This window comes from Protopterus annectens, chromosome 10.part0, assembly GCF_019279795.1.
Source record: "Protopterus annectens isolate FY-2018-M chromosome 10.part0, PAN1.0, whole genome shotgun sequence".
Classification (NCBI taxonomy): domain Eukaryota; kingdom Metazoa; phylum Chordata; order Ceratodontiformes; family Protopteridae; genus Protopterus; species Protopterus annectens.
Window position 1 is genome coordinate 1467840923 of NC_056744.1, and position 14761 is coordinate 1467855683.

The 14761-nt window shown below is 40.5% G+C and overlaps 1 protein-coding gene across 1 annotated transcript in view; it reads right to left on the reverse strand.

The window, feature by feature from the left end:
• The window catches only part of LOC122813657 (integrin alpha-X-like), a 3682398-nt gene that overhangs the window by 475727 nt on the left and 3191910 nt on the right, over window positions 1–14761 (reverse strand). The window lies entirely within an intron of this gene.

The following is a 14761-nucleotide window of genomic DNA, read 5'->3' on the forward strand; positions in this document are numbered from 1 at the left end:
AGTGAAGCAATTATTTTACCAGAATCCCGTGCCCGGTTAACTGTATCAAGAAAGGATAGGAGGACAGTAGTCGTGCTATGTCCTGGTCTGAAACCATGCTGAGTGGGTGATAAAATTTGATTTTCATGCAGGTGGTTGAGGAGTTGGGCATGAATGCATTTTTCCAGTATTTTAGAATTGCTATGGGTCAAAAGTTTGTGATGTCTTTGTTGGTGCCACCTTTGTGTAAGGGGAGAATGAATGTTTTTTTCCAGATATCTGGGACAAGGGATTCTTTAATTGATCTGATAATGAGTATGCTGATGGGATAAGCTATAGAGTTTGCTGCTAGCTGCAGGAAGTGTGGGGGTAGATTGTCAGGGGCCAGAGTACAGGGTTTTAGCTTAAGTAAAAGTTTTTTTATTGTGCTGGTGGGTATGGGGGAGAATTTTAGGTTAGGGTTAAGGATAGACTTGTTTTCTGGGATGATTTGGTCATCAGCTGTCTTGTTGGTGGTGCTGTTAACTGTAGCAAAGGTGGCGGTTAGGTTAGCTATGGTGTCAATGAAGTAGGAATTGAAGAGGGTAGCAAGTTCAGTGGGAGTTTTTTGTGGGTCAGGCAATGGATTGCTTTGAGAGCCTGGGTGTAATAGCTGGCTGATGGAGGACCAGAATTTTTGGGGATTATTTTTATGTTGGATTTGTAGGTGGAAGTAGTGTCTTTTTTATCAGTGGTTATTAGACGTTTTGCCTGGTTATGGAGTTGCTTGTAATGTAGTAGAGTTGAGGGGTCTTTGTTTTTCTGCCAAGATTTCCAGATTTTATCCCTTGTGGACATTACTTCTTTGGTGGATTTTGAGAGCCAGCATGCATTGTTATGTTTTATTCATTTTTGGCGGGTGGTGCTTCCCTATTTAGGATGTATAGAAATGTTGAGTTAAATAATTCAACAGCCTCATTAAGCGGTAAGGATTTGAGGGGTTTCCACTTTACTTTAGTTAAGGTTTCATTAAATATGGATGATTGGAACTTAGTAAATTTTCTGGTAGATTTGTATTGGTGTTGGCCTGTGGTTGGGGTAGTTTTGCGTATGATATATGCTGGGTGGTGGTCACTAATGGTATTAGGCAGTATACCTGCACTGATGACATTGAAAGGGTGGGACACTAATATCCAGTCTATTGTGGAGCCCCAGTTATAATTTTTGTGAGGTCTAGTGATGACTTCAATTTTTTGGGAGAAGTTGTAAAGATTTATGTTTTTTGAGGGGTTGTTGTGGCCTATATCTAGCCAATCGATATTTACATCCAAAGCTGTCATCTCTAGTAACATGTTTAATAGGGGCTGAGTAATCTTTTCTGGCAAACGGCACTGCCTTTCTTAAATATTTTCCATTCTCTGAAACAGACTCCCCATCCATGTGAAACAGAGTTTGTCCCTAACCCTATTTAATGTAACCTGGACCAATGGATGGTAATCAGAAATTCACCCCTGGTCTGGTACCTATGTCTCGGATTGACAGAGGCAGTCAGTAAATCACTCCTATATCAATCAAATTTGTCAGTCACATTTGGATTGCATGGCTAGGCTTATAAGGGCCCTAGTGATCACTGGCCTAGTATATACCTAGGACCCCAAGAACCTATTTGCACATTGCCTAATATATCTCATCAACCCAGTCACTCACATGCACTTCACTGACCCTTTCAATAGGATTTCTGCAATAGCTCACCTTCTTAATGCTGTATTTGGGAACATATCACTCCAGAGTCATAGGGACAAATCCCTTGAAGCCTGTCTTTTGATTTCTGCTTCCAATCTGTTCTTGTGTAACATTTTCTTGATATATCTCTCCCTAACCCCTTCATTAGGACATCTGCAATAGTTTACTTTGTTAATACTGTCTTAAAGAGAATATCACTGCACAGGATAATGAGCTCAAATCCCGTTAGGACTGGTATTTTACTTTTCATTACATTTACATTATAGTACAGGCACACTGATAAAACAGAAATGTGATGGTGTCAGGACTGGTGTAGGTTGGTATCTCATGTTAATTTACTGTATCCCATCTATCCTGAGCTTTATATTGTCTATGTTTAGGTATTTTAGAAGGATATGTTTGTATGTGTAATATGTTTCTCCACTGTGTTATACATTCCTGTTATATTCACTAATTCTCTGTGATTGTCTGTCAATTTCTGATGTTTTTGTTTCCCTACTATCACCTCTACACTTAACCCTTAGAAATTATAGCTTTACTTTATTCCATAAGACATTTCTGCATGACTTTTACCTTGAGTTACAACAATACTTTTGTACCATAGGATTACCAAATGTGCAACACCCATGCATGGTCAATTTTTAGAGCAGCTGTTCTTACTTTTGTCATAGGTGAATCTAACATGATCTTTTCCTGCTGGTCCCTACACCGGCCACAACAAGTATCTGCTCGTCACATACACTGGCCTGGCTGCAAGTATTCATAATAAGGATCAGGACTCATTGCTCATGTTGACCTGATCAAGATCACAGACATGGCATTTCTGAATCCCCAGTTATATCATGAGTACTTCATATTCTTTTTATAAAATTGCAAATTTAGACAATAAAACATCTCCAACTCTCCTTTATAACTAGTATTCATTCAGCTCAGTTCATGCAAAAACAAAAAACATAAAACTGCCTTACTCTTACTCATTCTCGCGGACCAATATAGTGTTATTCCAAACAGGTGACCAAAGCATACCACCAAAACATCATTTGTTATTCAGTCTTGGCAAAAACGCACACAAAATCATCTAGCTGTTCTTTGCCAACATGCAGACAGATGTCTGAGTAGTATTCAGGAACACCAGCAGCATACAAGTTTCATTATCACAAGGAGTTGATGTGGTCAGTGAAATGTGCAGAGCATCATACAATGAGAAATCACAAATTTGTGAACAGTTCCCCATAGTATATAGAAATGCAGTGCACTAAAGCTCTGTGCAAGATCTTGTATACAGTGCTCCACAGAATGAAGGAATACTTTATACAAAATCTACTAGATATGCTTGGAAAGTGCTGAAGAATCCATGCAAACTGATTGCATACAACCCCAAGACATTAACGAAGAGTGGGCCAAATAGGAATGGTAGCAACAGCACTCAAGGATCAGCAGCAAAGGCTGACTTCTAAGATGGCTGCACACTGATCAACATCTTCATTTCAACTCTCCCAGTGAGAAAAAAGAAACTGAGAAATAAGAGTAATTCTGACAGCTAGGGTAAAATTCAGTTACTGGCTGGTAAGTACACTGCCTGGATGCCAACAAAGAATACATTTAGAGAAAATGAAAGAAAATTAACTAGAAAAGGTGAAGAGTAAACACTGACTGGGAAGAATCCTGCAGCTGTACAGCAAAAAGCAGTTCAAGCTCCAGCGTTGGTACAAAAGATGGCTTCCAGTAATTTAGAGGAAAAAATAAATCCAATGTACTCCGAATCGATTAAAGTAAATGAAAAAAAAGAAGTATATGAACTCAAACAACAAAGGAGTGGAAAAGGTATTTAGCTTTTCAGATGAACTGATAAAACTGCAAAAATCAGAGGCTGAAATGAAGAAAAGCCTGGCTAAGTATGAGACTTCTCAAGAAAAGCTGTTTCAAAAACTGGTAGTTACAAGACAGAGCACACAGAGAAAACCTGAGATTCTCTGCTGTAACAGAGAAACTGGAATGGGGCAGACTGTATTAATTTTATGAAAGCAAAAATGAACAAATGGACTGGTATTCCAAAGCTGGACTTCTAAGATAGCTGCACACTGATCACCAGCTTCATTTTAACTCTTCCAGTGAGAAAAAAATGAGAACTAAGAGTTTGTAATTTTACCAGCTTAAGTTCAATTCAGTTACTGGCTAGTTAGTACAATGCCTGGATGCAGGCAAATAAGAAATGTACAGAACCTGAAAGAAAATCAACTAGAAAAGGTGGAGAACACATTGACTGGAAGAATCCAGCAGCTGTATAGCAAAAAGTAGTTCAATCTGCAGCTTTGGTACAAGAGACAGCTTCCAGATATTTAGGGGAAAACATAAATCAAATATACTTAGAGCTGATTAAAATAAATTAAAGATTGAAGGACTATTTTCAACTCAAATAACAAAAGCCTGGAAAAAATAGAAGGAGCTTTAACTAGCTATGCAGATGAACTGATATGAGAAACTGAAATGAAGAAAAGGCTGGCTGGATATGAGACTCTTCAAGAAGAGCCAAATCAAAAAATGGTAGAATTAGAAGATAGACCATGCAGAGAAATTCTGAAATTTTCTGCTGCACCAGAGAAACTGGAAGGAGCAGACTACATTAATTTTATGAAAGCAGAAATAATCAACTGGAACTTCGATACAATACCCCACTCGGGCATTATAGATAAGCTCACCAGCTTAAATATAAACCCCTCTGTCACTAGATAGATTGCAAACTGGCTCAAGGACAGAACCCACATGGTTAGAATTGCTGGAGCCACGTCACACTCCAAACCAGTTACAAGTGGTGTCCCACAATGCTCAGTCCTGGGACCTCTCTTGTTCGGTATATATTTCTCGGAGGTACAGGCCAACACGGAAGGACTGTGGCTGACCAAGTTCGCAGATGACTGCAAACTGGGCACCATAATCGACTCTCCATCCGACACAAGCATCCTCCAAAAGGGCCTCATAGAAACAGACAACTGGTGCCAGAGCCATGGCCTCAAGCTAAATGCCAAAAAGTGTATAGTCATCCCCTAAAACAAAGTGCCCACAAATTACCACATAGGTGGTAATCCATGAAGTACAGAAGAAGTAATTAGGGACCTGGGGACCCAAGTTGATAGCAATCTCTCATTTGACAACCACATGGCCAAACTGGTTAGAAAAACATTTTATATAGCCCACCTAATCATGAAGGGATTCACATCTAGATCAGGGGAGGTCATCGTGCCTCTTTACTCATCCCTCATCAGGCTCATAATTGAGTACAATGCCCCTTTTGGGATGTACCTTACCAGACACCTGCAGCAACTGGAAAGACCCCAAAAGTACCTCACCAAGAGGATCAAAGGGCTCACACAGATGCCATATGCTGCCCAGTTAAAGAAACTCCAGCTCTACTCAGTGGCATACCGCCTGTTCAGAGGCGATCTGTGCCTGATGTATAAAGCCATGTCCAACCCGGAATTAATGGACATGCTGCACCTCAGAAAATCCAAATCCCATCGAGCTATGTGCTCAAGAGACTTGAACCTCAGCACTGAAATAAATAGGACATGCTGGAGGGACAGATTCATAACCCAGAGGCTCCCTTCACTCTGGAATAAAATCCCAGTCCAGGTTAGGCAGAGTCCCTCATTGACTCTCTTCAAGAGGAATCTTGATGAGTGGATGGGAGATTGTAGGTTTACCAGGTATCACTTCTGTGTCACTGTTAGACAGAGGCACAGAATACTAACCTCGAAAAAGGGCATAGCAAAATAAATCTAGATAGACTAAATCTATCTTCTGTAAACAGACAAAAAATTGTTACTAGACACCTAAAAAAACAAAAAAAATGAGCTAGCAAAAGTCTTTAGATAAACAATCCTAATCAGACACATAAGAAACAACCTTCTCCTCAACCTACCTGAATAAAAGCCATCTACCCCTGGACCTCTGAGCCCCTCACCAACCTCTTTCAAATTGCTATCATCCTCAAAACCTCTCCAACACTGACACTATACTTGGCCTCTAGACAATGGATTGACCCAGACTTCCTCCCTTGTTACTGCCCTCAATCTTACTGCCTTTTATACTTCTCCCAACCTTTGGGCTCACTATACTATTGACTATCCACTGACAAACCCCTCCCTCATTAATAATTAACTCTACCCTGCCTCCACCAATAACCCCTCACCTTTCAACAAATAACCATCCAACTGACCATTAATCCCTCTGCATTGACAAACTCCCACCCCTGTTCCTTTAAAAACCTACTGAAATTGCTTCATTCCATATCTATTCTCACTAACAGAACTGTAATATAAGAAACCATACCCACATGAATAAAATCTCTCTCATCCCCACCTCTCACACAAGAAAGGTAACCCTCATCAACAAAAATTATAGGCCCATAGCCTTCTTTGTCCTCACTTACAAAAGACCATGAAAATATGTTTTTCATCCACAAATCATCACTTAATTAATCGCCACTTGAACACTCTTCTCAGACAGTAATAACACATTTTCATATCTTCACTCTAATCTCCCCGCGCTTCTCTAGCCTTATTGACAAGTTAACAAATCACTCAATCTGATCTTCAGCTCTCTCTCTCCTTAGAATCTCTAAGCCACTCCTTTGGTTTGGATAATCATCCAAACACTTATCATTCAATCTCTCCTCAGGAAATCCAAAGTCATCCCAATCTTTCCTTCTCATAACAAACAGGAAACAAAACCACTTCTTTCTTTCTCTTTTCTCTCTCATCTTCTCTCACTCTCCCTTAGCTACTCCCCCAAGGCAGCTCCTACCCACTTGATCTCTTTATACTCTTTGCTAACTCTGCATCTCTTCTCTCTACTTGTACTCTTACCACTTAGCTGCACTCTCCACTATTTTCTCTGCTAAATGCAATCTCTGCCACCAAATTAATACTCAAGCTGTTTTCTTCTCCAAAACTTAACTTCAATCCCACCATTAACCTATACGCCAGCAAAAACAAACTAACTTTACTAGCTACTAACTACTCCCCTCACACTAGGACTTTTAATATCCTATACAACAATGGAACTACTATATCACCTGACTACCATAATACTACTAGGTGTAAACACAAAACAACAACCTTCTCTTAAAATAGAATTCAATACCTCTCTCCAGTAAAAAAAAAAACGGCCTCTCTTTAAAACTCTTTCTACCTCTCTCTTCACCAATCTATACTAACCTCCAATCAAACTATTCTCTCCTAATCTATTTCTAAACTCTATACCAACCATAAGAAAAGCCATCTCTCTAAACCATTCATTACGCAAAATAATATAGCTAGATTTGGCACTGGTCTTTGAATCGAACGCACCACACTCTTGAAACGCAACTCAACTGGCTCAAATCCCAACTCACATTTGTCCAGCTCTCACAACACCTATACCAAACACACCTACCAACCTCCCAACACACCTCTCTATCTCTCCCCTCCTCAACCCCTACTTCATCTTTACTGTCCCCTAATCAAGCAAACCTACTCCCCTTCAATCCAATCCAAAAAAAAAACAGGTGATTCACTTCCCTATCAACTTTAACTTCCAACACTCTTCTGTTCTCTACACTTCTAATGTTCAGAGAAACTGTTCTGTTTACTGGATGTGTCCCTGCTCCAATCCTGACTAAAGTAATTCCAATCCTGACTATCTCAATTTCTCATCAATTTCTCTGTCTTTCTCTCCTTCTCTCCTCTCTCTCCTCTTCCCTCCCTTTCTCTACCTTTATAGACTCCTCCTCTTCATCTCATCCTTATGGCTCTGAATCTCTTTCTAACAAGTATTTGTCTGTTTATTATATTATCTCTCTCTCTCTTCTCTCTGCTCTCTGCTGATCTCATACTCTCTCTCTGGTAAACATGTTAGCATGCATGTTCATTTAGCATGTTCCATTCTCTAGGAAGAAGTCCTGTGTCTGTCTTTCTAACTTTTTTTTTTTTTTTTTTTCCATATTGTTTTCTTTCTTCTTTTTCCTGGTTTTAGAAGTAATATGTGTGTGTGACATACATGCTCATGATGTCATCCTTTATCTCCTTGTCTCTAAAACTTTTTTTCTCGGGCCTCCTGCTGAAAATGGAAATATATCAGTTGGACTAGCCAGGTCAACAAATGTAAAATAAAAAATAAAATAAAATTTAAAATGGGTGGCGAAAGCCAAACACATTCTGGCTAGGCTTACAAATGCCCTAGGGCAGATAGCCTAGTATGAACCTATGAACCTATGAACCTATGAATGGTATTCCAAAGCAGGATTTGTTAATTGAAAGGGCACTTCAAGTGTATTTTCCACACCTGGCAATGAGAAAGCAGCCAAGACCTGTATTAGAAAAGAAGCAACCATACTAGTGGAAATAGCTGATGCCCACAAAACTGTAGCAGAAAGACAAAGTCTTAAAAACTGGAGACAGTACAGTGTTTTTACAAAATTATTCACTGTACACCAGCTGGAAGAGAAGTAAATTTATCCCAGCAGTCAGGGAATGACGAGCGGCAGGTGACAGATTCAAGCGGCAGTATCCAACCATCTTCAGAATGCTTTTTCTTGGAGAATCAAGGACATTTTTTGATGCAGAACAGGTCAATGGGGAAATGTAAAAGTTTATCCAACAAAAAGTATCACCAAGCAGAAGGGGACTCTGCTTCTCATTATTCTGACAATAAAACTCATAGAAAGACTTGGTCAGTGAAACCTTTTTCAGTGTTCCAAAGTAAAATGTTTGACACACAAAACAGTACAAGAGTTGACTAGAAGAATTGGGACTACCTTGGACTTGAACCAGATGGAGATGAACAGAAAGAAACCCAGCAACATTGAAATTAGTGAATAAATGTAGGATTATAAAGCATCAATAACATTTGATTAATATGGCTTTGCAAGAAAAAGTGTCTAAGATTGAAATTTCGTTGGTTGTGGGTGGACTATAAAACATATACCCCACTTTATGCCTTTAATGTTTAGAAGGACATTAAATGGGAACATTAACTGTAAGCAAATTTTTTCTTCTTAATAGTGTTTGTATAAAATGTTTCATGATACAAGCTGCATGTTACAGCAAAGTAGATTTGTGTAGTATGTAGCCAGGGGTATCTTAAATGTTGGAATAAGGGTGAGTCTTTTCAGTGATTGCTGTATGTGATAAGTAAATAGGTCCTTTTTAGTTTTAAGAAACACAGGCATTACAATGCAAAAAACAGGGTGAACAAAAGTATGTTTAAGTTAATATGCTGTAACCTTGGGCTGTCGGAGTGGATGGTGGGGTGTCAAAGTACACTGATTACATCTGATATAGAGTTGAGATGTTTCTTTTATTTTTGCACAGCTGAATGTCTGACCTAAGGTCTTTGGCTTAATCTAAAATCAAGTGTTTTCTATAAGCTAGTAGGCTTGAAAAATAAGATAAAAGTGTTGAATGCCATCAGACGTGCTAAGTTTCTTGCATATGCAATAATGCTAGCTTTTTTGCCTGTAGCAAATGTTCAGTGGAAGTTAAGAAGTATGTAAATGAAGGCAAGTTGTATGTTCTGTTCTTATATTGCCATGCAGACCAGTCGCCTACAGGTGCAAGGAATTAATCTTCAGAGTTCTGAGCATTGTTTGCTGGCAAAATAGAAAATTTAAAGGTAAAAAGGAAAGCAGTCCAGTAAAGCATAAAGTTTGAAATTATTCAAAGTGATTAAGAGATAGCAGCTTCCTTAGGAGCCTTAATATTTTAATGCATTTAATGGAACAGTGAATAATTTAGTTTTATTTAAAGACAGTCAGTGCACATTTTCTTAAGGCTAAAAGTTAAATGTTTTCTAAAAGCATGAAAACTGATTTTAAGATCTGGGGGTAGACAAGAAATAAGAAAAGAATAGACAGCAATCAATATAAGTGGGAGCACAGGCTGTAACATGCACTTCAGCATAGGTAAATTAAAGTTATGTAGTCACCATAACTATGCATGTATATTTCCCATTTTCATTCTTCATCAACAATTGGGTATCAGATCCAGCTACGGGGCTCAAACCTGGACCAGAGGTTCCCAGTAACCATACAGTCACTCCATGAGCTAATAGGAAGGGGGATGGAGGGGTGGGAAGTTGAAGAAAGAAAATGGAAAACACAGGATGCATAGTTATGGTGACTACATAACTTTAAAATATGATGGTGTCCTTTTCATTCTTTCCTCAACTATTGGGACAGCGTCCCAAGCTATGGAGACATTGGGTGTCCCTAATGGAAGGCTACAGTAGTCCGCGAAAAGAAAACAAAAGCATTGATCATTGAAATTACTACACCCAGTGACTACAATATCTTACGTACAGAGAGAGACAAATCATAAAACACTAGGATTTGCAGGCATAAATGAGGGCAATGTGGAAGAAGGATACTCAGGCAGTGCCAACAGTAGTAGAAGTAACGGGTCTTATAAAAAAGAATTCTCAATTATATGTAAATATGTTACAGATACATGGTATTTGAATTGCAGAATGAGTCATTACTGCGCACATTGCGGGTACTGTGAAGAGCACTTCTGCCTAACATCAATGATGAAACAATACTAATTTCATGAACTTTAATCATACTTTGACTTAAGAATGAGGTCCATTCCCAATACGATATTAGAAACCTAAAAGGCTTGGAGAAATTAAAAAAGGATATTCTGCAGTTCTGCAGAACCAAAGGCAGCCCTGCTCCTGGAAGTAAAATCCAATTTGTAATGATCAAAAAAGGTATGGACATTAGACCAGGTAGCTGCTGCACAAATATTGCCAAAAAGTTCTAGACCAAAAAGAGGAAGATTTAGCCATGGACCTGTTGCAGTGGGCTATAGGAGGCCTAGGTAGGGACAGTCATCACTGACTTTAAACAAAGGAAATACAATTAGTAAGCCATTTGGCTAGGGTAATTAAGCTCAATTTGTTTGGGAAGAAAAAAACAATTGCTCTGACTTTCTGAAATCTTTCATTCTACGGAGATAAAAACAGAGTTGTCTATGTCCATCCAAAAAATGGAGCATGTATTCTCCTTTGTTAGCAAAGCTGGGAAAGAAAACAGGCAAATTAATGACTTGTTTAATATTTGATTCAGAAACTAGTTTAGGCAAAAAGGATGGGCTGGTCTATAAGGTAACCCTGTCTTTATGGAATATGAGATATGGAGATTTGGAAGAGAGAGCCTGGAGTTCAGAAACTTGTCTCGCAGATGTAATGGTCACTGGAAAGGCAGTTATCCAGGATAAAAATTTTAAATCAGATTTAGCTAATGGATCAAAGGGTTTCTGAATTAACCCTTGCAGCACGATTGTCAAATCCCAGAGAGGAGTGAGGTCCTTCACTGGAGGCCTAAGCACAAAAGTACCTTTGTGAAAAGCATTGCACAGTTTTGAAGACGTTATGAGGAAGCATTTTTGCCTGAATGAAAATGAGATATTGCTGCCAACTGGATTTTGATAGTAGAAACATTAGGTCCTTCTTGAAACACAGATGCTAAAAACTCTAGGATGGCAGAAGTAGGAGCAGTGAATGGGGCCTAATTGTCTCTGCATAGCCCAACCAGAAAATCTTTTCCATTTACTTTTGTAGATCTTCCATACAGAAACCTTGTGGGAAGATAATTGCATCTGTCAGACTGGGGAGGAAAGCTTGAGCCATCTATCAATCAGTGGAATTAAAGAAACCAGGCAGTCAACTTGAGACCTGCAATGGCTGGATGATCCACCCCCATGGGATGACAGAGAAGGTTTGAACTGGGGTCCAGTATCAAGGGTGGATAGTGAGACCAAAGTAAGGGTAATACTTGAACAGGTCAAAAAGGAGCAATGAGGATAACTGCGCTCTTCAACTGAAGTGCCTTCTGTAAGAATTCTGGAATTAGAGGTATCAAAGAATAAGCATAAAGGACACCAGAGGGCCAAAAGTGGACTACAGCATCTCCCAGTGACTCCCCCAGACAGGACTATGGCAAAGAACCTGCTACACTTGTTGTTGTGGAGAGATGCATACAGATCACAGTGAGGATGACCCCATTGACAGAAAATCTACTCAGTCACTGACTGATTGAGAGATCACTTACGAGGAATTATGATAGACCTGATGAGTTTTGTCTGCTGGCACACTGGATTTCCCTGGTATGTGCATTACCATAAGAAAGCAGTTGGAGGAGATCACCCACTGGCTACATTGTCATTGTCTCTCACCTATGGGGTTAAGGTCAGTTTCCCCTCTGTTTGTTGATGCACCAAACTACACACATATCTGTTTGAATTGCAATCATCCCAAGAGGAAGAGCATTCTGGAAGGCCTGCAGTGCTAGGAGGACTGCTCTCATCAATAGGACATTAATGTGCAAATTGGTCTCTTATGGGGACCATGTGCCTTAGACTGTCCATCTCAAAAAATGCCGCTCCACCCCAGTTGGGAGGTGCCCATGGTTACCATGACTACTGGGGGTGGTAGCACAAGACAGCAGCCTTGGGAAACTTCATCCGACTGACTACAGCAATGTAGATGGTCTTTGCATACTCGAGTGAGTTCGATCAGTAAAGACATGGAATGGTGAAGAACTGACCACTGAAGAATGTGCACATAAAAACAGGACATAGTAACTAAGGTTATGGCTACTACCATTGACCGTAAAGCCTGAAGAATAAGTCTGGCTGGAGAGAAGGGTGTGTGATAATTTGCTCCACTTGACACCTGATGGTTAGTACTCGATGTGGTGCTATTTGATTATGTTCAACTGAGCAGCTATGAACTCCAAGCTCAGAACAGGTTGAAGATGAGTCTTACAGATGTTGACTGAGATGACTGACATAACTGGAGAAAGTAGCCCCTGGATTCCTCTACAAGATACTTGGTTGGGGTGGTGAGCAGCTAGTCAACTAGGTATGGAAACACTCAGAATTCCAGCAGTCTCAAGTAAGCTGCTACCACTGCCATACATTTGGTAAACACACTGTGGGCTGTGGTGAGACCAAAGGGCAGGGCTCTGAACTGGTAGTGACTGACTTCAGCCAAAAGTTCAGAAATCTTTGGGATCATCTGTTCATCTAGATCTGATAGTATGCATCCTGAAGTTTGAGAGAGCACATTCAATCATCCTTCCCTAGAAACAGCAGCAGAATGGACTGAACCATGACCATTCAGAACTTTGACTTCTTTACAAATTGATTCAACTTACTTAGGTCGAGAACTGGTCTCAGGTCCCCATTTTTCTTTGACACTAAAAAGAATCTTGAAAAAGTTCTGAACCCCTTTTTGGTCTGGCTGGACCTCCTGGATGACTCTCTCGTCCTTCTGGATGACTCTCTTGTCTAGCAGCTTTTGAATTATTTGAGCTGCTACTGGCGTCATTTGACAGGGTGGAACATTGACAAGTCTTTTTTTTTTTGGTTGGGGGAATCTTAGAAAATTGTATTTAATAACCTCTGGGTATGATTTTTAGCACCCAAGAATCTTTCAATATTGATGCCCAGGTGAATGGGTGCAGAGGCACACACCCCTCCAACTACCTCCAGAGGTGGGCAGTCAGTCAACTTTTCAGAAGCGCTGAAAGGGTTTATTAGTAAAGGAATGACAGAAACCCTGATTTTGTGGGCCTCCTCTGCCACAATGATGGCATCTTTCATTAGAACTACTCCTCTGCCTCTCGGGGAGATATCCCTATGTGAATCTTGGAAAGGACTCTGGGACTTATAGAACCACATTTTCTTACCTCCTCACTGACTGCTGGAAAAGGATCACTGACGAGTAGAAAAATGTATCCCTATGGCAATCAAGGTCTTTCCAATTTGTTCACTCTGGGAAAGCATTTCCTTAGCAGTAGGGCCAAACAAAGATGATCTATTAAAGACAGCACTGATGAATGAAGACTTCAAAGTCTCTAGAAAGTTGCACATGCAGGCATGTCTCCTAATGGCTATGACTGAACCAGTCACCAGGAAGGTACTCTCAGCAGCATGGGAAATTATCCTCATGGATGCATTACAGATGGCTAGAAGAGTGGCCAGTTGTGAAGAAGACTTCTTGTAGTCCTCCATGGCCATGGACTCAGCGATCTGGAAAGCTCTTTAGTCAAAGCCTGCTGTAGCCTAGTGAAATGTGCTAAGTAATTCAGAGACAATAAGGCAATGGTTGCTGAGGCAAAAACATGCTTCCTAAATCTGTCCAATCCCTAGACTCTCTACTAGGGGATGGACAGAGGAGCTCTGCTCTGCCAGCTTCTTCTTTGTGGCTGCCACCACAACCATAGCATCAACAGAAACTCCCTTGCTCCAGTGTAGTCTGTACTTGGGGGGCATGAAGCTTACTAGGGTTACATAGAACAGTTTCTGCAGTATCTGGTTCCTTCCGTGCTTGTTGAGAGACAAGATCTATAACCTCATCAGCCGGGAGAAATCACCCAAAAGCTTCCAGGAACACTGACTCCTCCTGGAAAGTGGTATCAGAAGACCATCCACGTTTGTGCTTGAGAATTTCTAAGATGTCTCCAAAGAAAATGTCATACACTGGAGATAAGGAGTCCCCTCCCCTTCAACGAAGTCGGTGTCTTCTGTGAGACACTCCTGAGGGGAGTCTATAGGTCTCCTCTTGCACATTCCCTTATGGGAGTGTCCTCAGTGGGATGGTCTGGAGAAGCATCCAAAGAAAGGGGGACTGTCTGCACACTTGGGGCTGACTGTTCCTGTGTGATAGGTCTGAGAGGATCAGAGCTAGGTACCAAAGGAGGTAGGGCAGTAGGATCCAAAGAGGAAAGAGCAGTTTAATCTCTTTGATGACAAATGACCCTCTTCACCACATCAAAAGTAAAAGGACCAGAAGAAGCCATAGCTGGTCATACTGGAGCAAAAGCTCCAGATGCCACCATGCTGCAACACTGTCTGGACCCATTCCTAGAAGGGGGAGTTGGACCACAGTTGTCCAATGCTGAAGCTCCAATGGGGCAGGAATAGCTCCAACAACCTTGGAGTGGAACCAAGGCCCCCTGGACCTAGGGACGATGCTTTGGCTTTGAGATTCATTCTGGTCCAAAGGAATTGGTACCGAA